Genomic DNA, 22,816 nt, shown 5'->3' on the forward strand with positions numbered 1-22,816 from the left:
TATGAAAAATCCTTTTATTTAGGCCCTATATACAATGAAATATTTATACACAAATGGGCCATAATATTTTTTATTTTATTTAGTTTTTTGGCTCAACTAGCCCAGTGACTAGCTAATTAAGGGTTTTTAAGAAGATATGGGAAAAGTCCCCTAACTCACACACACCTATATACAGTGAAATGGTAGGGATAGCCACAGTGTTTGGATGATTTTGGTAGGGTGGGTTAACTCACTATGGCAATTACGGAAAGCCGAAAAACGGCTATCAGTAGCATCAATCCTCCCACCAAAACCTACAACATCCTCAACATCATCTACATCCTCAGAACCAAGACGTACATGAATGCCCTGCACAATGTTCCAAACTCCTGTTGACACAAGGAAATTTGCATCATGTAAGCCCACATAGGGTAATTGTCCCCATCAAATCTGTCCTTATCAACAAATATCTTAAACACATGTGTGTTGTTGTCAGCCATGGCAAATGCTGCACCTAACGTGAAAATTGTCCAAAAAGAGGAGAAATGAGGTAGGAGCAACACGTGCTATATAGCATAAACCATAGAAGATTGTACGGGACATCTGTTATGCAAAAAATGACACTAACAAAAATTTTGCACAAAATGACAAAATTGAATGTGCAACACTGCTTGTAGTGGAAACAGAGGTTGAAATGAGCTTGAATCAGAAATTTGAGCAGACAAAAATCTATGATCTTACCCAAAGTATTTTTTGACCTGATGACACTCTCCAAAGATCACAAAAATCAAAGAAAGTGAGCAGGTGTGTGCTGGATCTGCTGGTGACTAAGCACAGGAGGATGCAACCTGCTCTGATACCAATTGTTGGAATTAGAGTTGCAGAAAAACACACACAGCTTGGAGAAGATAAAGGAATCTCAAGGCACATAATAGAGAGTGTATTACTTAGTGTGCAATGGAAATATAAGATAGCCCTAGAGTGGTGGGCATATATACAATACACGGAGAAAAACACCTCCTAGTGAGGAAAAAAATGCCTCAACAGTCCTAAGTGTATTCACGCACATCACTACCACATGAATATGGTAGCACATGAATTTTATCCAACATATCCGCAGTGAGAGGTAAATGGTATTTCTTCAATTTGCAACCATTGATCCACTAAGGCATCTCCTCTCCCTCTAATGTCGCAAGTTGCACGGCACCACTAGGTGATATGTAGTTGATCACATATGGGCCATTACCTCTTCTTTTTAATTTCCGTGCGTGTTGCTTTAAGGTATTGAATAATACATAGTCTCCCTTTGAAACTCCCTATTTACCACGTGTTGGTGATGATATTCTTTCATCGATCATTTTTGTGCAAAGATGGTTGCAACAGCCTTTAGTCGTGTTTCATCTAACTTGGTGAGCTCTTCAAGTCTACCAACACAACTTGTGTCCAATCCATCCAAAGTATTGTTCAACTTGTAGTGCAGGAATCAAGAATTCTACAAGTAGTATGGCATTTATCCCAAAAACCAAATTAAAAGGTGTCGTATTTATGGTGTTTTGTATGCTATCCTACATGCCCATAGAGATGAATGTAATTTTTGATCCCAATCAGCTTGATTCATTTATACCTTTTATGAGCACCATGCATAGAATTTTGTTTGTGCTCTTGGCTTGCCCATTTTCTTGAGAGTGATATGGCACTAATTTCAAATGAAGCACCATAAATTCTTGTGGGACGAGTGTCTAACCTCACTCCTATCTTATTGCATATGTAGCGAGAACCACGATTAAATAGTCAATCCATGGGACGAAGCTGACTTGACTAGTGCATAGAGGCTACAAGAGGTTGCCAATCTCTTGGAAAACAACAAACAAATCGCATCAAACTCATGCTACACTCAAGTGACTGAAATCACCAAAAGCCAGTCACTCATCGGCAAACAAATCACATCCGTTACATCATCAAATGACATCCGAATGTAATGAAACTTTTGAGACATGTTTATAAGACATAAGCATACATGTTTATGGTTTCAAATCCCACTTTAGGTCACGTGAAAAAATCACGATTATTAACAGCAGTGGAATTTTGACCTAGTAGTTTTCGACTAGAATGCATCTAAATGCTTAGCAATGATGCCCCAATACCCCACCTATGCTTAGTTTTTGATTCTGAAGTGTAATTTCCTACTTATGATGAAAACAGGCCATGGGTCGGCAATGCCAAAAGCTACAAAATATTGTAAAATGCTTACGTCAATGCGTAGAGATCTTACCTGCGGTTGCAATGCAACAAACGCGATTGCAATGTGACAACCGGGGAGTGAGTAGGAAGCGTAAGAAGGAGAGAAGTGAACGCCGTTAGCTCACACTATGTATTTCAATAACTTAAAAATAACTTACAAAATTTGGCTTTTATACCTTAGCCAAGGTTTTTGGTGGTCAAAACTAATAATCTGCGAGCTCTAACTAAAGATAGGTAAAGACAGGTTGATACATCTGGAAGCTTGTAGCTCCTGCTCATCAATTACAAAGTTTATCCAAAAAAAAGGCGTTACAATATTCCCAATTCATCAAAATAATAGATGTTTTTACAATGAGAGCTCCAAAAAATGGTATCCGGGTTAGCTTGGTACTAACATTCCCGCCCTCCTTGCCTGTGTCATCCCTTGACACAGCTTTATGGGCTGAAATAATCTTCGGGTTGACGGTTGGCGAGGCGTTCCTTAAGTGCATGTAAAGGTTTTTCATATCTGATCTTTCTTTCTTTGTTTGGAACCTACAAAAATTGCATAATGACTCTATTATTTAGTTCGACGGCGAAGTAACCTACGAATCTGGAAGTCACTGGCCCAAAAATCTTCGTTCGCCAAGTGAAGAACCCTGTGTAGAACGATTCCTCAAACACCAATATATTATGAGATGGCAAGACATGCAACGGACGTAGAAGCCATAGAGGAATTCTTCGAAAGTTTGGCCGCTTAGGTCGTAGCATAGACCCTTATTGCCCTCAAGGAAGGACATCCACGGTGCTCCTGCTTGCTCTGGCTCATGAAAGACTTCAATGCATGTGAGCATCATTTGATAAATTTTGTAGAGCATAGCACATGAGAGATCGGGTAGACCTTTGAAGAATGACATGACGCCCGTTAGGGTTTTCACCATGTGTTCCTCTATCGGTGTTCCCTTCTTTGGAGCTAGCAATCTCGGATAATTCAGCCATGTAGGCCGCTTCTTTGTCATTTCCTCGTGTGCTTGCCACGTCCTTACTCTTGGTACATGACAAAAAGTTGGGTCTTTTTGAAGTGCCACAGGTGCTCTTGTGAATAGAATCAAGTATCTAGGATTCTTATTCAGCCACCTCTTTCTCCACTTGGGGTGGACTTCATCTGTGTTGTCTGCTTGCATTCCTTTATATAGTCATTCCTTGACCCGTAGCAGCGCTACCTTGATCAAGGGATATAGTAGTGATGGTTGATGCCATTGTGCATTGATTTGGTTGGGAGTGAGTTAAGTAACATTGACAGAATGAAGAACTCTCAACTCCTAATCCAGTGTTGCTTTCCATTGCTCATCCGTCTCCTGGGAAACCTTCTCTTTAAGTGCATCTTCTGCAACATTTGATAGCTAGACCATGGGCACTTCATCGCCTTCTATTATTGGTGCTTGAAATTCTTCTTCTCCCGTGAGCCCTTCTACTGGTTGTGTTTTCATCTCAACAAAAGAGATTGAGGGAATATCAATGTGGGGTTGTTCTGATGTACATGATTCTTCTTGCATCTCCTGCTATCCATTTTGTAGTAGCTGGTTAACTCTCTTCAGGTTTGCTATCTCCTTGAGTAGTCCTTCTTCTCTTTGTACCCGCATTAATGAAAGGTCTCTGCGTTGTGACTGCTCTAGCTTTAGCTCTAGCTCAAGATCTTTATTCTTTTTCTCCAGTGCTTTATAAACCTTGTATGTACCTTTGATCAAGGCAACTGTGGGATTTTATCTTATCTGTCGCAAGAAGGTTGCCTGACATTGATCCTCTGCTCTGAGTATTGTAATGAAGCATTTGCTATGCCTAACTGTACTTGGATATTTTGAACTGACAAAGTTGTAGTTAAGAGTTTGTTGGTAACTTCTGTCAGCTGTTCGTCTTTGGTCTTGCAGGCATCTGTTAACTTCATGAGAAGTTCACCTAGCTCTTCCATTTCCTTTTGCTGCTTTTCTCTGGCTAGCTGGTGTTGTTCAGATTCAGCTTTCAGTTCTTGGACTTGTTTTTGCAGATCAATGATGATATTTAATCTGTCCTCTAGCTCTCCTTGAAGAGTGTCTATCACCATTTCCAACTCTTTAGCCTTAGCACTACAGCTAAGTGCTGCTGATCGCATTTTCTCCGTCATCTCCTGTATCTGCTTTACATATTCATCTACTCGGAGAATATTACCTCATCATTTGTCTGCCAGTCTCAAGTTTTTGTGAGTTGCCTAGATGTTTCAGCAATGTCTTGTGATTCTTTTGGTGGGGCTGTGGCAGCTGTTTGTGGTAGCGGCCGGGTTTGTTCCTCCCCTTGAGGCTGTGCTTTTGTCACTATTGCTTTGTCTTCTTGAGGCTTCGTGGATGCCTCGGCTGTTTCTTGCTAGGTGGTGATAGACGGTGTGGTTTCTGATTCTTGTGATTTTCTTTGCTCAAACCTTGTTGACTCCTCTGGTTCAGGACTCACTTCTCTTTGCGGTTCTGGTTCTTTTGCTTTAGCTTGCTCAGTTGTTGCTTGTTGTTCAGATCCGGTTGCTTCTTGCGGTCCAAGCTCTTTTTCTTTAGTTTGCTCACCCTCAGTGGATCTAACTGCTCGTGATGGTGGAGGGCTTGGCATGGGGTGGTCGTGTTATTCCGTAGCAGGTGATGATGGTCTGGGAGACATATCACTTTGTTCGTGCTGGGTCTCTCTTGTGTTGTTGCCTCTTCTGCTTGGATGCATCTTCTCTAGTTTTTCCCTCAGCTTCTTGGGCTTATTTAGCTTTAATGCTTCCGCTTCCTGGTACATTCTTTCCAAAGAATTATTTGGGTCTTCTGCTTCTTTCTGTGCAGGGTTCTTTGTTCTCGGCCCCTTTAGCTCTTTTGGTACCCACTTACTAGGGTCCTCGCCTGCAGCTTGGTGGCTTCTTTCATAGGTTTTTTTCCCTTCCAACCTTGCCTTTTTCTGTTGAGGCACTTCTTGATGTGCGTCCACTGCCTTCTTCTTCATCCTCACCTCTGACTCTCTTCTCTTCATGTCTGAGCTTTCACTGCTATGTGCTTCGTGAGAGATTTCTTCAGACTCCTCATCCAATTTGTAAGCTCTTTTTGTGGACCTTGTGGTCCTTAGAGATAGTTGTGCTGAAACTATCCATGTATTTTGATATGGGGCAAGTGGAAAATTGTCTGCCATGCCAATAGCATGGTATGCTATCCTTGTAAGTACCTCAAGTGCTCCCAGATAGGTTATCCTACCCTCTTTCTTTGTACCCTTCAGTGTGGATAACACATACTGTGCGTGGTCGATGGGTTGCTTGGTTGTCAACTTTAACACTTGTGTAAATGTAGTCGCAACTGCATGATTAGGTGGTGTATACCTTGGCAGTCTCTTTGCTAAAAAGTGGAAGTGTTGATGATATAATATTGCTGGTTCTTCCAATTGCTTCTGGATAAGATCAGCAAAGGTTGCCACAGTGGTTTAATTGGTGAAGGTACCTACTGTCTTTCTGTCTCTAGCTCTCATGGTCATCCCTTCTGTCAGCAATTTGAGAGCTTCGGCCACTATTTCTTTTGTAATTACCACTTCTACCTTGTGCATTTGTTGGTCAGTAATCTGGGTTGTTCCATCTTCCTTGATGTGGACAGGAGCTCATAGGCTTTCTAAAAATCTACACCACATGGCTCTTGGTCGTAGAACTCTCTGAGTCCTAGCCTTCTATTAGCTTCTTTTGTTTTGGTCTTTGCTGTGACATCGTAGACCTCTTTTGGCAAAAGCTATAGTTCACCCTGATGTCCTTCTTCACTTTTGAATCTACCTGTGAAAACCTTTGTGTTGTTCTCCTCAAGTTGTTCTTTCAACAGATACGTTGCTTTGGTTGTCTTTAATGAACTGGGGTCCAGTTGGTATGGTGGCAACTCTTGTAGCTTCTCCTTTCGAGAGACCCTCTTCTTGGCCTTTTTTGCAGCTTGCATGGCTCTTCTTAAGTGAATAGAGTACCAAAGTTAGAAAATTTTTGCAGATTCACTCTGAAATGCCCTTCTGTCTGTATTGCTGACAATTTGAGTCCAGTTTGCTTCAAAACAATTTTTGAACATGCATAGATGCATACAAACATGTAAAGATCAAAATCTTGAAGTTCAAGCAAAATTTTGCAACAAATGCAAATAATCGCGATTATTTACAATTGATGAATTTTTTTCAACTTTTTGCAATTTTGGCATCATGGGCTTGAAATGTATATCAAATAGATACTCTGAGTGAAGTGTGGGCTCATTTGAGTGCACAGAGTGATAACGGTGCCAAATTTAGGGTTTCTGTCTTTGAAACAGTAGATATAAAGAAATTTTGATATTTTGAGCTCCAAATTTGCTTAAACTTGGTTAGTGAGCTTAGGACATCATTTGCTTTGGTCCCATGAAGTCAAAGTTGTAATTTCCCCCCATCTTGGCCAAAAAGTAAATAATCGCGATTATTATCTTTTTCATCAAAATAAACATTTTTGAAGTTACTTGGTTCTAGGCATGATGTAGACTGTGTGTATGAGATTTGAGGTGATTTGGATCAAAAAATGTGAAAGATAACTCATAAATTTGTTTGAAAGGACTTCTCTACGTTTTTTGACAATTTTCCAAGTTATCATTGATCAATTTGGCTCATACTTGAAATGTGGCATGTATAGGTGTACACAAGTGATAGGTGACATCATGATACCATTTTCAAGCAAAAATATTGCAAAAGTAAATAATTCTAATTACTTATAGCAGCCAATATTATTTTGCAAAACTTGAAAATTTTGACCTAAACATATTCTATACACCTAAAACAAGTCCTAAATTGAATTTGGTAAAGTTTTGTGTTGTCGGCATCACTTCATGCTTTGTTGACTCTGAAATACCGATTTTTGTGACTACATGGCCTGTAGAGTTGCTTAGTCGCTTTTGAGGCTATGGAGTTGTCCGCTACATAGTTCTGAAGCAGCTCATCCAATTTTGGCTCATTTGGAGTCAATTTGACATTGTATGTCAAATTTGACACTTTATAGGCTTCAAGCTGTTTTTTGCTTTCTGAGGGCTTGTCTTGATTGATTTTATGAAAGCAACCATATACATTGTATATATACCCCATATATAAGGTTTCTGTGGAGTGAGAATCCAATTCTGGCATCTGCCAAAAACCTAGCTTTTCTACTTGGGACCCCCTTCGACCCTTGCCGAATGGTCAATTGTGTATATAGAAGTGTTCTATCATCTAGGGACATGCTACAGTTCAAGTAGCACAGGCTCACAGGCTGCTATGGTTAGTTTTTGGTCGTAGGTCTTTGTGCATTGCTCGAATCCTAGGGTTTTTTTCAAGGGTTTAGACTAGCTACCGGCCGTACAGAATGGATCATTGATAAGTATAGAACTTATCCCTCATGTCTCGTGTGAGACAGCATTGTAAACAGGCGACTGTGGACTCCAAAAAATACGCACGAAGCAGGTCGAGGAGCTCTTTCTCCAAAGGCAACAAGTGGAAATGTGGTGATTTTAGCTTACCTTGGGTATCTATACTCGGACTTCCCAAACCATTTTTCCCAAAATTCCCGTGTTCGTCCTACTAGGCCGTGAAATTTATGCTAGACTCAAAAATTTTCCCAATCGAATTCCTATAGCTCATTATGCAATAATTTTGCAAAAGTAGGTATGGTAGCCTAATTTAAACTTCCAATTTTTGTCTACCGATTTGATTGAAATTTTTTGTGTCTGTCCGCCTTGTCTTTTTTATCATCAACGTGTCTTCAGGTTTTCCATCTGAGCTCATTTGCTATTTATTATTGATTTTTGACATGTTTATTGAAAAATCAAAGAAAATAACAAAATACACTAAAAAAGCAAAGTGAAAATCCATTTCATTGAAAACATAGATTTATTGTTTTTTCTTGGATTTCTTCATTTTTAAGTCCCAATATCAAGAAAAATGATTAAAAAAATAACCAAAGAGGACTATTTTTTGATAGTGTATACACTATTTACACTCATCGGGGAGATGTTATCAGTTAAATTTCCCTATGGATGATTTATAAGGGCATTATTAGGTAATTTTGTAAAAAATCACACATTAACATCAAAAAAATTTCCTCCCTCTTCAAACATTGGCCTTAATTACTTAGTGCCCTTCCACCCCTCCTAAATGGCGTACTCTAGGACAACTGTGTGCATGGGTTGAACAATCATGTCTATGCATAGCCTTGGTTGGCTCTACCATGCTTTGAAGATCAATGCAGTTCAAACCATTATGTTGTGCAAGAGTTTGGTCTTGAGTGATTAACTCAAGGGTTTCTGATGTCGAGGTTTTCTGATGCTTTCTTCCAAAAAGCAAATCTTGTAGCTTGTGTGATCTTTTCTTGATTGTACCATCAGGATGCTTTAGCACGCTCATTTATTGAGCTATTTGTATCATTAGTGACTGTTGTCAAGCTTTTAGCAGCCATTGATATCTTAGTTTGTCTTGGTTAGAATGGCGTGGTTGAGTTTTTTGAGGATTATTTGGTAAGCATACAAACTGATGAGGACATGAACATCCATGTACTAGCACATTTAAGTTGACTAGTCCCAATGTTGGTGTTAGGTTCTTGTTGCATCCTTTGATAGTTGTTATTCCTGCTGTCAAAGACTAATTTGTTGCTTGCTTGTACGTAGAATAACTGGCTGTGTTTACTCAAGCTCCTGTGTCGACCAATGCATTCATGCTATGATTGTTCAGCTGTACTTTGATGCGAAGGTCCATTCCGTCTAACCATTCATCATCTGTTGACACAACATCTTTCTGCAATTCCCATTGTCGATCATCTATTTCCAGAGTGTTGATAGGAATAGGCATTTGTTGATTCTTGAGAGCAGCTTTCCTTTTGAGTACTCGAAACCGAGCTTCTTCTTGGGCTTCAACAATAACCTGCTGTCATTTTATCTTTCTTTGCTTAGTTGTATGCACTCTTTCTAGCAATTCATTGGTTAGTGGCAAATTGTACTTCTTTAATCGACATCCGCTAATCCAATTAGCCATTTGTTCACCATCTAGGGTGGACAACTTAATCGCTCCACTTGGAGATACATCTTCAATGATAAACGATCCGTTTCCTTTTTCTTAAACTTGGGAATGTGTTGCTTAAGGGAATAGACTAAAACTAAGTCCCCTTTGTTGAATATTTTTGTGATTAGATGGGAATCAAAAAAACTGTTTTTGTTTCCGCTTTTGTGCATAGATGTGAGCTACAGCAGTTAGCCTTTGCTCATCATCTAGCTTTTCTAAATATTCAAGTCTCTCTGACAATTCATGTCTAGTCCACTCAAGATTCTTTGCTACCCTTAGTGTCGGCAATAGAAATTCTATTGGCAATATGGAATCAAGACCATAAACAAGGTTAAAGGGTGTAGCATTTAAAGCTGTTTTGAATGAAACTTGATAAGCCCATAGAGCTGCATGGAGATTCATTTCCCAATATCTCCTTCCTGAACTAACCACTTTAGTCAAAACCGAGCTAAGAATTTTATTCGTATGCTTAGCTTGTCCATTTGCTTGTGGGTGATAAGGAAATGACTTGTTATGGATGACCATAAACTCATTAAGTAGATACTTGATTACCTCACTGAGGAAATGAGTTCCCCTATCACTGACTACTTCTGTTGGCAGTCCATATCTTGTGAACACATACTCCTATAAGAATGCGGCAATGGTTCTGGCATCATTCTTTTGAGTTGCTTTAGCCTCGGCCCACTTCGTCAAATAGTTCTTAGCTACAATGATATATTGAGCTTGGGTTCTATAAGCAGGTGGTTGTATTGGCCCAACAAAATCTATCCCCCATTTTGCGAAAGCTCTAGCCCCCATCATTGGTCTTAAGGGCATGCTATCTACATGGGTTGGCATTTTTGCTCGTTGACAAGCATCACACCTTCGAACATATTCTTTGGCATCTGCAAAAAGTGTTGGCCACCATATTCCTACCATTAATATTTCTCTTGAGATGGTCTCGCTAGAAAAGTGACCTTCAGCTAATCCAGCATGTGCTTGTTCTATAATGGGAATATATTCGTCTTCATTTGCACAAAGACACAAATGTTGATCCTTACCTCTCCCATACAATTGGTTTCCAATACGAGCATAGTCTCTTGCTTCAATTTCAATTGCTCTTTGACGGCGTTTACTCATATCCTCAGAAAATGTTCGGCTCGATAAGTAAGTAGGTAGATAGCTACTCCACTTAGGAACAGGCGACATTTGGAAAAATGTTACATGAGGTATGGGTGTTTGTTTTTTAACATTGAGGACAATCTTTCACAAAAGAATGAACATCACTCCTCATAGTTGGCCAAAATACTCCAAGTCACAAGATCCTTTGCATAGTTTGGTCTTCCACAAAGTGAAGTTCTAATATGGTCATATGTGCTTGACTTAGGTATTGGGTTTTCTCCTCAAGATTAATTCACAACAACAATATTCCATCTTGATTTCTTTTGTATAACCTTCCAGCTAGTAGCTAATACATAGCCGATTGCTCAATTAATTTGATTGTACAGGAAGTGGTATTTGCAAATCCACTTGAGCTATAATCATCAATGATACCATATTTTCTGACCATCAAGGTATCATTTCAACGGAGAACAGATATGCATCTGGTAGATCATTGTCTACACCCTTAGGTGGTTCTTCGGAAACAATCCTTGACAAATGATATGCTCTTTGAGAGTGGTACCCTTTTTCACAACTACAATGAAATCAAATTCTAGAAGAATGATGAACCATCTCACTATTCTTCTTGTGTTGCATGGCTTGTTGACCAAGTACAATAAGGCTTGGTGGTCTACAAAGAATACAAATTTGTTTGCTAATAGGTATTGTATATACTTTTTACTGCATAGAAGTGTGTATTCAAGCTATAAATGGGTTTTGTAATTAAAGGGTTATAGAAGTTCTTTTTAGGTGAAAATTGAAAGGTCAAAGCCCTTAGCCAATATTGTACACATTTCAAAATTTGAATATCAAGAAAAACAGAGAAAATGGGGGAGTCATGTGAAGGATGGTTGAGGAAGTTGGAACCTCTCTTCCTTTATCAACCTCTCTCATCATGTGAAGGGTGGTTGAGGAAGTTGGAACCTCTCTCTTCTTTTATCAACCTCTCTCATGGATCTTTAAAACACTCTTGCATTGGCACAACTCTTGCTCTCTCTTCTCTGCGTGCTTTCTTGCCATATCCATGGAAGGTGAGGGAGAGAGTGAGAATGATGATTCCCTATGTGCCATAGCCATAGCTTGACTTCTTGAAAGTGTGTGGAGATTTTCTTGGTCATGGAAGTCTCTTCTAGCAGCTATCATGGTGAGAGGCCAAGCCTCAAGCATATATTTTGCTGGCTTGTAACTAGGGTTTTGGGCGCATTGAGAGCATGGGTGAGAGAAGTGTTCATTTTGGACACTATGGATTCATCTTCATTATCTCCCAAGTAAGAGGGTAATGTTTTCAAGGTCAATGGTTTAGACATTCCTGAAGCTTCAGAGCCGCAATTCCCATACAAGGATTGTACATCCATATCCATATCAGGAGGTAGGTTGCCTAACCAAACTTCCTCTATAGAAGCAGACTTCAGAGTTAGGCTCCCATCATTAATCTCTCTAACTTTTTCCCATGAGTGTCCTGGCCAGTCTTCTTCTACAAATGGAATTTTGTCTAAGGAATCTTCACTGTCCAACACTATAAGTTCTGGCTCTTTTGTTTCAAGGTGGGATTCTATCACCATTTCGGGGATTTTTCTTTGTTGGTTCCTACCACGAGCTCCTCAGGTTTCGCCATACTTTCGAGCTTGGGTTTTTGTTTTTCCAGCATCTCTTGTATGATTCTTACCAAATTTTGATAAGCTTCAAGCTTAGCTGCTTCCATGTCTAGAGAAGGATAGTTTTTCCATTTGTTTTCCATGTTTTGGCCTGCTTTAAGTTCTGCTTAGTAATCTTCCAAGGCTGCATTAATAGGCTCAAAAATTTTATCAACCAAAATTGATCCTCCAGATTTCATGGTGGTTTCTTTGATTTCACTTCCAGTTTCTTTCTCCTTTTCTTGGAATAGCTTTTTTGCTTTCTCCTCGATTTTAGCCCTTTGTTTCTATTTTCTCATCTCATACCTTTTATTTCTGCTTCTCTTGGTCTTTTGAGATGAAACTTTTGTATTCTCCTAATCATAAGAGGAGTTATGATTCTTTTTCTTAGCGTGAGCTCTGGTGATTACCTTAATTGGAACAATTGGTTCACTCTTAGATGAGCTACTAGGTATCACTTGGACTACGTTCACTATTGTTTTACCCTTGTTTAAAGGGTTTTTAGGACAATCCTCTGGGAACTGTCCTCCTTTTTTGCAACATTGTATGCAGTAAGCTTCAATTGGCTTGAGGTTTTTGTCAGGCTCAGGGAATTCATTTTTTTAATGATCATCTGCACCACAGTTATGATAGTTTCCAGTTCTGGGCTTAATCATGGGTCTTACCATAGGAGGTCTAATCCATTGATTAGCCACATAATACATTGGTGCAAGCTCTGGTGGAGTATAAGTCATAGGTTCTTCCATTGGTGGTGGATGTGAATTATACCAATCTCCTTCTACCATTACTGTAGATGGATTAGGTTCAGCATAGGGTGTAACAAGTACTAGTGCTTGTTCATCTATGACTCCCTCTGGATGCATGTACTTTAAAGGAACTACATTATGTCCCAGATATGGAGGTTGTTGACCCAACACGGGTTGAGGTCTTTCCATACCCATCGGTGGTCATTGGGTTGGGACCATATTAGGCTCATATTTGTCCATGGGTTGTCCTTGTGGACTCATAGGAACGTATTGAACATTCCCGTCATATTTTGGTCTATAATAGCACTCATTGGTCTCATGGTTGATCCATTTACCCTCAATTGCACACCATTTTTGCAGTATAATTGGTTATCTCTACTGAGGTATCCCTTGTCGTGGTCCCCTCATAGGTGCTTTTTGCCTATTATTCATCATGTCATTCATCGTTTTGAGCATGTCTTCTATGGCTAAAAGTGGTGCTACAGCAGCCGTTCCCTTGTTTTCTTGCTTTGGTTATCCTTAGGGACATCTTCTTCATTGAAAATATCACAATTGTCTCCCAAGTCAATAGCATCTGACACACAGTCTTCTAAGGTTGTATGCTTCTTGCTATATAGCATAACATGAAGTCTTCATTTAGCAATCTCTCTGGTAGTCATTCTTGTGCGGGTATCTGTAGCTTTGAGCATCTTGTAATGTATTGTTTCATTTGAGTTGTACAATCCCTAACAGACTCACCTTGTTTCTATTTAAAGCTATATATTTGCACTATAGTATTGTGTTTGATCCCTATTTTGGAGAAGTAGGTACAAATCCTTGAGCTAATGTATTTAAGTCCATGATTGACCTTGGTGGAATGTTTTGGAACCATGCCAATGCTTTTCCTTCTAATGTCATTCCAAACCCCTTGAATTGAGTATGGAAATCAAATATGTATTCTGCTCTTAGCACTTGCTTAAAGCTTGCTATGTGGTCATATGAATCCCCAGATCCACCGTATTTTCTTACCCATTTCTGAAAATTATCTGGTTTGGCACGTCTATTTGGTTCAAGTCCCTATCTCCTGACAGTTGGTCCTGTCCTAAGTCCTTCAAACCAATCTGTTAGAAATAGTGACTCATGTAGCCCTGGACTGTCTTTAGTGTCACCCGGTTTTCTTCATGATGAGGTGGTTTCTCGTTTCTTAACATTACTCTCAGAAGATCTCTCATGGTGTTCATCTCTTGTAATAGTTTTTGGTCCTTGGCCCAATATCCAATCCCTTATGGAATACCCTTGGTATTTGTTTTGTTCTACCTTCTCAGGAGTCATCATAACAAAGTTGTTATAAAAATCCCTAAAAAAGGTAGGTTGGTAGATCTGTTGAACCCTTATCTTTGATCTTGAAGATATAGATGATCTTCACAGGTGTTAGTTGTCTTCATTTGGCATACAAAGTCCATAGAAGATCTTTGACATTTCTATCCTCCCAACAATAGACTCCGATCCTAGGATTATCCTTACTAAGCCGTTTCAAAGGATTCAAATCATATCCCTCAAATTATGTTCCTTCATATGTGGTCCTTCTTTTGCTGCCATATCTGGAATTATGGTATTTACTTCTAACCCCCATTTGTTTATCACGTCAGGGTTTTTGACTTGTAAATACTAAGTTCCGTTTCTATCCATGTACATTTTTCCTTGTTTGTTTGCCTTGATTTCCTCTTCAAACTCAATACCATGGTCATCAATGCAAATAGCATACTCTTAGTTAGGATCCAGGTAAACCTGAGCTCCATGGAAATTAGTCTTATAAAAAGATAGTATATGCTTATAGTACACTGTCGTTCTGGTTTTTGATTGAGTCAAATAAGAAGACATTTCAGATGTTGAATCTAAAAAAGTGTCTGAGACTTCTTCAAGGATAGTTGCAAGGAACTGCCTTGATTCACACTTTCTTCGGTGTATACTCTACTGGAGGTTTCTCCAAATATGCCTTGGTTTCCTAGTACACAACCAGATCTAAGGTTCATATAGACTTGTGAAGCGCTGGATAGAGCACTTACCGTTGGATTGACTTATTGTCAATTTCTTCCACTTGATTTGTTTGCGACTTCTGTCAAGCTGCCAATTCCTTGTCTGCAACCTGATTCTTGTATCAATTTTGATCAAGTTAGCTATTCTTTCACAAAGAATAGATTGTATAGTTTTTGCTAACTGTTGAGACTGGTCTATGTGTATCACTTCAATTTCAAGTTAATTGAGTTAGCAGTTGAGACTTTCAAATATCACTTTTGCAAAAACTCAAAGGACTAATCTGCAATCTGGAAACTGAGTGAACATGTACCAATGTGGATCCGATTGAACTTAAAATTTTTAGGTGGCCTTGTGTTATGTTGGTCTAACACTGTACAAGTTCAAAAGTCAAAATTGGTGTCTCTATATAGCAGTAGTAAATAATCACAATTATTTACTTTTGTCAAATTTTTTGCACTTTTTGGCTTGTTCTGCCAAGCATACGACCTGTTAAGGTATCTGGACAAGTTTCACTAAGTTTGGAAAAAATCTGTGCAAGTTTAGCAACTGTTTAGTGTCCACAGACTCTGATTTCAAAAATCTGGCTTCAGTCCCAATTTTGTGATCCAAATTCCACCAAAATTGATTTGTGTGGTCTACTGGATGTGCTTGACCTTGTGGTATACTCAAATGTACAAGATTATCAATTTTTGTAGCATATGTAAATAATCGCGATTATTAACTCCTACTATGTTTTTGCAAGTTTTTGTCCCAATCTTGACACAGATCTATTAAGTATCTTAACTTAAGGTCCCTAGCCAAGTTTCATCAAGTTTGGACAATTTTTATTCAATTGGTCATCCGTTTTGTATTCGCAGATTGACTTTGTAAATTTGGCCACAGTTTTCAATCCAATAATCTAAATCTTATCAAATTTGGTTTGTGGGCTTATTACAACATGGTAAAGCTAGTGGTATACTGACTTGGTCAAAAAAGTTGAAAAATGGGACAGACGTAAATAATCATGATTATTTACTTCTGATAAATTTTAATATCTTTTTGGTCAACTGAGTATGTACACATGTCTATCACATCAATATAAGCCTATGAATCAAGTTTGATTGAGTTTGAACAAATTGTTTTTCAATTTACACTCAAGTTCCCGAAAGTCAGTACAAACTTTAGTTGTTACCCATTTTTTTGTCAGTTTGGTAATCCAAATTCTATGTACCTTTACAAAAGTTGTTTGTACACATGCATAGAGTCACTGGTATCAACCTTGGTCAGTTTTGAGCTGAAAGTAAATAATCACTATTATTTACTTTATGCCCAAAATGAACACTTTTTTGCACTTTTTCAATGGACGGTCTTTTCATGAGCTGTTTTAAGCCTTTGAGTCAAGTCAAAACTTAATTTGGCCAAGAAAAAGTAAATAATTTAAGTTTTTGCAAACTCTTGAAATTTTTACCTCAATGTGTCCTTGAGCTTACCCATTGGTTCATACAGCTTTTAAGCATACTCTCCAGTCGAATTGAGTGATTAGCAGTCTTTTCGTGCTATTTTTGGTCGTAGACCTGAAATTCTTCCACTTCAAATAACAACTCACAATTGATTTTTTTGGAGAGAGCAATGTTTTGAAATCCACCTCGGATTCTACTTAACCTACTCCTACGTTCTACTGCAATGGGGTTGTGGAAAGTGTCCACAAACACTCGTTTTCTTGATTTTTATGGTTTTTGATCTTTGATCTTAAGACTTGCTCATCTACCAATCATTCTAAATCCAAATCTAGTTTTATAATCCTACAATCCTAAAGGCACTTAGCAAGTACGATTACTTCCAAGCTACCTCTACACAGAAAAAGACGACAATCTTAAGCTATGCGGTTTTCAAAAGAAATTTTTTACTCTAAGAGATCCTAGAGGAAGTTAAAGGATAACTTCACAAGACGCTCCTATTTTTCTCTAGTTTAGGTCTCTTTGATCCCCGACAGCGGTGCCAAATGTGGAACGGGTTTCTAACCTCACTCCTATCTTATTGCAAACGTAGCGAGAACCACGATTAAATAGTCAATCCATGGGATGAAGCTGACTCGACTAGTGCATAGAGGCTACAAGAGGTTGTCAATCTCTTGAAAAACAACAAACAACTCACATCGAACTCAAGCTACACTCAAGTGATTGAAATCACCAAAATCCAATCGCTCATCCGCAAACAAATCACATCTGTGACAGCATCAAATGACATCGAAATGTAACGAAACTTCTAGGACATGTTTATAAGCCATAAGAATATATGCTTATGGTCTCAAATCCCACTTAGCATCAGTGGATTTTTTAGAGGAATCTCAAATCTCGAGCGAGATTTTTCGAACAATCCCTAAAACGAGCAAGACTGGCCACGTCACACTATACAAAACAGAAACCAAACAGGATTTTTTAGGTAACTTCAAGCACAACAAAAAAAACTAAAACAAGATTACACCTAAGTTTAATGGTAAAAAAACCACATATTTTTGACAGAAAACCCCCCTTGAACAAGGGTTTGGTAGAATGTTTCCTTTGATGGGCTAGAACAATTAAACCCATACAATGGCATGTTGATATTCCTCTTCTTGGAACTAGTTGCCGTCACATATTGGAAGCTCTTTTCTATCACCATTGATACTTGTTTGGAATAGTGGCATCATGATTCCAATGGATATACATCTCCTATTCCTACCTCCCTACATGTAGGACCACGATACCTACACTAAAAGAGTAAGGCAAGGAAACAAGCAACATTGTGCCACGTTTAGACAACTGTGTTGGCTAGGAAAGGTAAATCTCAGGGTCCCTAATCATTGACAAATTTGGTTTTGAAGGAGTTGGGCAAGGAAACTCACAAAAGATGCGGCAAGAAGGTCCTCAAGTTCAATTGTCATCAAGAAGGTCCTCAAGAAGGTCCTCAAGTTCAACTGTCATCATTTTCAACAATTATATAGTAAAAACAAAACCCTTCAAAAAATCTCTTTGAAAGAGATGTGGACTCTCACGTACGGGCAGGGACCAGAGATCGAAAAAAACTTTGTTCTGAAAACTTGGCAAACCTATCTATGAGAATTTTAGTGGTACACTGACTAAATTTGGAGGTTTTTACACCAAATGACGCTAAATTTTTGTAAATTTTGTAGGTTTTCTCACTTTCAAATTTAAAATTTAGAGGTAAATCTCAAAATTTGCAGGTGGGATTACACCAAATCTAGGTTTTTTTTTCAACCCCTCCCCCTCTCTTTCTATCTCCTCGCTCTCTCTCAATCTCTTTTTAAAAATTTTTTATGAAAGAGCCCGCAACGGTGTGGACTTTTTTTTAGAGAGATTGAGAGAAATGGAGGAGAGAGACAGAGGAGGAGGAGGGGATCGTATATGGGTGAGGGAAGGCTAGAAGGGAAGTGGCTGAGGAGGCAGAGATCGTGCATGTTGTAGGATCAACGATCTGTACTAATGTGCATCACACGACCTTGTACTTTATCACAAGGAGAGCTTCTGCATGTTGATGCAACCCCGACCTAATCTCTTGTCGCACCATCATTTTTGGTGTTGCGTCTTGAGTAGGTTTTTTCCAACCCAATTAACTATCCAGTGTGAAGAATCGTGTTGGTTGTTGGACTAAGAGAGGCAGGGGAGGGAGAGCACGTGCTCCTGCAAGGCAAGAGTTCAAAACTTATGTTGGGGACGATTAGAGGCAGCAAAAGGAGATCTCCGGAGAGGCGCAACTGCTGAATCGCACTTTTCTCTCTCTCCCTCTATCTCTTTTTTTTTATATGAAATCACCAGACTAGCGCTCACCTAGACTTATCATTTAAATTTCCCTTATTTAAAAAATTAGAGACTCTTACAAATCAGTAATACGGTCGATGTGCTTTCAAATCGTTGGTCCATTTACAATCTCTTCTACCTTATTGCTATTGTAGATTGTAGATTCACTTAATCTGATATTTGGAATTTGACTCCAAGAAGATCCTTCATCACCTCATATGTCACAAATGCCAAAGCAATAGAAGGAACAACCTTGATACAATTGGGAGTCAGGCCTTTGTACAAGGCTCCAAAGCCTTCATTTCGAATAGTCTTCAAAAAAGAATCAATCATCCTTGTGTATTGAACCGGTGCCTTCATCTGACCATCCGCAGTGATGATAGAGGAGGCATCCTTCCATCCCACCATCTGCATCCTCCTTCGTACCACATCAAGTGGATATGCTACGATCTGTCCCACTGTACCTGTTGCTGCTCCACATCCAAGTTTTGTAAGGGCGCTCAAGCCAGCATTCTCTTCTGGCTTGCTTGTTATGTTCCTCTTCACCAGCCAGTCTTTGAGTGATTCATATACCCCAAAATTCAAACCCACGTACAGGATCACACCAATAACAAATGGAAACTAGCCTTTGTAGACCCCTAACGGTCCTTCCTCTTTCATTATCGTTGACGCTGCATGGAACATTCCTTGATAACGCATTGGTGAATCCTCTGTCTGCACTAAAAGCCTACCCTGAACCATGTCCATAGGATACGTGGCAGATATTACAATAATTCCGGCACATGCAACAGCTCCAAGTCTTAGTAATGGTGTAAGCTCAACATCCTCTCGTCTAGTCTCCCTCCTGTACAACCACAAAATTTCACTTGAAGCTTGTTCATAACTGTAAAACTTCACAACAGAGTTAGGGATTATTCAAGCACAGTTTGTTCCATTCCCTTTGAAAAATCCATCTAATCCTTCATTGACCAAATATACTTCAAGCCTTGCACCATGACATTATATTTAGGCTTCAATGGATTTTGAACTTGAAGAAGAATCTTTAATCGTTCAAGTGGAGCCACAGCACTACATGAAACTCCACCAGACACACCTCCAGCAATGAGAGACTTGCAAACGGTCAGTGCTTTATCTCCTAGAGCCTTGAGTTCAGCAGTTGCAAGTTTTGCTTCTTCAGCAAGAGTTGCAAGTGCGGATGCAGCCGCTTATTCCCTAGAAGCATAAAGAGGAGATCTCTAGAAAAAGGCAACGTTCCCATGAGACGCAATCTCCTCTTCCATGCTGCTATGACACCGTGCATGCTCCTTCTGTATCCTGGAAGTTGTGGCCTCAGTCTGAGAAACCATGGAGGATTAGGGCAAAGCAACAGTCCAAGTCGAGTCACAAAAGGGAAGGAGAGGAAGAGCCACTTGGGTGGGGCGAGCGAGCTGAGAAAAAGGACAAAGGCGCCTTCAGCTCTGGAAGCCACTGCCACACCTACTGCTGCAATGAGAGGCATGTAGAAAGCAGGATGGATGGTGGTTTCTCTCTCTCTTTTTTACCCTTAAAATAAGATTCTCATTAATCAATTTCTCTCAAGGCAAGTCCACACAATACAAGTACAGTCATAAGTGTTTACATGACACATGGATCTTACAAAATTTGAAAATAGTAAAATCCACACTTCCACTCACAAGAATGTATCAAATTTATTCTAGTAAACCAGCTGAATTTGCATGTGACCTAAGACTAAAGTATGTATCCTATCACACTACATAGTTTGTGTTGCTTGCTTTAGCCAGCTTAATTACCCATCACTCATAAAGATGATTTCCCCTCCAATGCGTTGAATATGTCCGTCTTGGTGACAATACCAACAACTTGTCTTGAATGATTGACAATAGGAATTTGATGTATTGTGCTTCAACATCAAGATTGCGGCATCTGACATCGTCTTGTCTGCAAGGTTATGGGAGGGCTACTCATGACCTCTTGAACTTTTGAATTCAACCCATCGGTCGCTTTGGATTTGTCTTTCTAATTAGATAAGACTTCAATACACTCCAGATTCTCATTTATCACCAATAATCCTGAGATATGAATAAAATGGTAAGCAATCATCAATCTCCTCCAGGCGTTGACTTGGTCGAGATGTGTAAATAGTGGTAGGCGTTGACCTAGTTACACTGTGTAAATAGTGGTTGACATAACATCTACAAGAAATGTCGATGGTTGTGCCTCTTTTTTGAAAACAGACTCATAGGACTTAGATAGATCTTTGAAAGTAACAATGGAAGCGTTCTCAGGCCACTCGCCAGATGGGAGGACGGTGGGGGATCCGGTGCTTTCATTGCCATCTCCAATTGCTCTCGTCAGAGAAGAAAGTTCCACGGGAAGCCCCAAAGCATGCACAAATGGGCCACTGACAAGAAATCCAGAAAACCCTACAAGGGTGTGCTGGGAGTGGAGAAAGAGGTCAGAGCTCCATTGCCTGCGGCAATGTTGATGGAAATTGCTTGCATGAATCTGATGGATACTTCTTGCAAGACCATCGCCATGCTGGGTTCTAACATGCAATAGCTCTCTCTCTCTCTCTCTCTCTCTCTCTCTCTCTCTCTCTCTCTCTCTCTCTCTCTCTCTCTCTCTTATGCTTGCATGGATAGAGATCAACCATTTTCTGATTTGGAAGAGAACATTGCTTATTTCAAAGGTGAAGGTGATGTTATTGTATTTGGGGATATGAATGCTCGTACAAAAACATTGCAACATGATACTCAACAATTTGATATGCCATACATTTCAAGGGAGTTGGAGGAAGTTCACTTGTATGATCGTACTTCAATGGATGAGAAAGAGCCGGATCACTATGGAAAGTTACTTTTACACATGTGTAATAGCACCGGTATGCTCATTGCCAATGGTGTATCTTTGTGGAGTGGAACCAATGGATTTACATGTAGAAGACATAATGGGGATAGTGTGATTGACTATATGCTACTCTCTGAAGCCATCATGTATCGCATAAAGAGTTTTATGTTTGGTCAATGGACCCCGGAGTCCGACCATCGCACCTTATGTATTGACCTTTCATGTGGAGAAGCAACTAAGCATGATAATCTCAGCCAAAGGAAAGAGAAGTTATCACTATGTATGGATTTCAAACGGGCACCAATGTACATTGAAATGGTTGAGCAAAAATTATGGATGACAAAGCTTCAATGTGATGCACCATTGGAAACTAAATGGGAAGCTTTCAAGAAAGCTATTTGTTCTTGTGCGGAAGAATGCTTTGCCATAAAGCATCTCCATGGTATCAACAAAGATAGATCACGCAAAAGGTGGTTTGATAAAGAATGTCAAGATGCTCGAAAGTCCTTGATAAAGCTTGATGCAACTATGGACAAAGACAACTATCAAAGTCATTTGCATACATACAAGGCATTGATTCAAAAGAAGAGAAGAAGATGGGAAGTAAAGCAACAAGAATTTCAAGTCCAAGAAAAGGCACATGCATGTGGAAGATTTTGGAGAAACTTGAGAGGCAAGCGGGTTGAGAATTTTGGTAACTTGAGTCTAGTGGATATGTACACACATTGTAGGCAATTATATGAGCAAGAAAATACTGAAAAAATGCCATTTTATGGTTCACTCCCATGTATGCCGTCTTTTTTTACTATTGAGGATGTATGCAGTGGGCTTGAAAAGTTGGCCACTCGCAAAGCGGGAGATCTTCAAGGTATCAAGCCGGAGATGATCAAATGGACGGGAGATTTTACCCATGAGTGGATGTGTGATATGTTCAACCTTGCACTTCAACATGGTATGCCTTATGATTGGAGTACTAATTGGGTTAAGCCTTTGCATAAAGGAGGGGATGTAAAGAATGTAAGCAACTACCGGACTATAATGATTGGGTCTCTTATGGAAAAGTTGTTTGGATGCATAATGGAGATGAAATTGAGTGATTGGGCTGAAGAGAATGACAAGTGTGCAAAGGGACAAGCGGGTTTTCGTCGATGCCATAGCACCATTGATCATCTTGTCACTCTTCGTGTTCTCATGGAGGAAAGTCGTTTGAAAGGCAAGCGATTGTATTGTTGTTTTGTGGACTTTAAGAAAGCCTTTGATATGATTCCACGTAACAATTTGTGGAGAAGGATGGAAGAACTCCAAGTGCCAAGTGAGTTTATGCTTGCGGTTTCTCGAATCTATGAGAAGGTGATTTGTCAATTGCGCATGGGAAGAGAAATTTCAGAAATTTTTG

At 39.4% G+C, this 22,816-nt stretch overlaps 3 pseudogenes; all 3 read right to left on the reverse strand.

Annotated features, from left to right (window-relative positions):
- Positions 1-18,741: 18,741 nt before the first annotated feature.
- Positions 18,742-19,002, reverse strand: LOC147431236 (mitochondrial adenine nucleotide transporter ADNT1 pseudogene; annotated as a pseudogene).
- Positions 19,003-19,194: 192 nt separating this feature from the next.
- LOC147431237 (mitochondrial adenine nucleotide transporter ADNT1 pseudogene) lies at positions 19,195-20,071 on the reverse strand (annotated as a pseudogene).
- A 299-nt stretch (positions 20,072-20,370) lies between these two features.
- On the reverse strand, positions 20,371-21,125 carry LOC147431238 (uncharacterized; annotated as a pseudogene).
- Between the last annotated feature and the right edge of the window lie 1,691 nt (positions 21,126-22,816).

This window comes from Adiantum capillus-veneris, chromosome 21 (genome assembly GCF_014529385.1).
Source record: "Adiantum capillus-veneris isolate H3 chromosome 21, ASM1452938v2, whole genome shotgun sequence".
Classification (NCBI taxonomy): Eukaryota; Viridiplantae; Streptophyta; class Polypodiopsida; order Polypodiales; family Pteridaceae; genus Adiantum; species Adiantum capillus-veneris.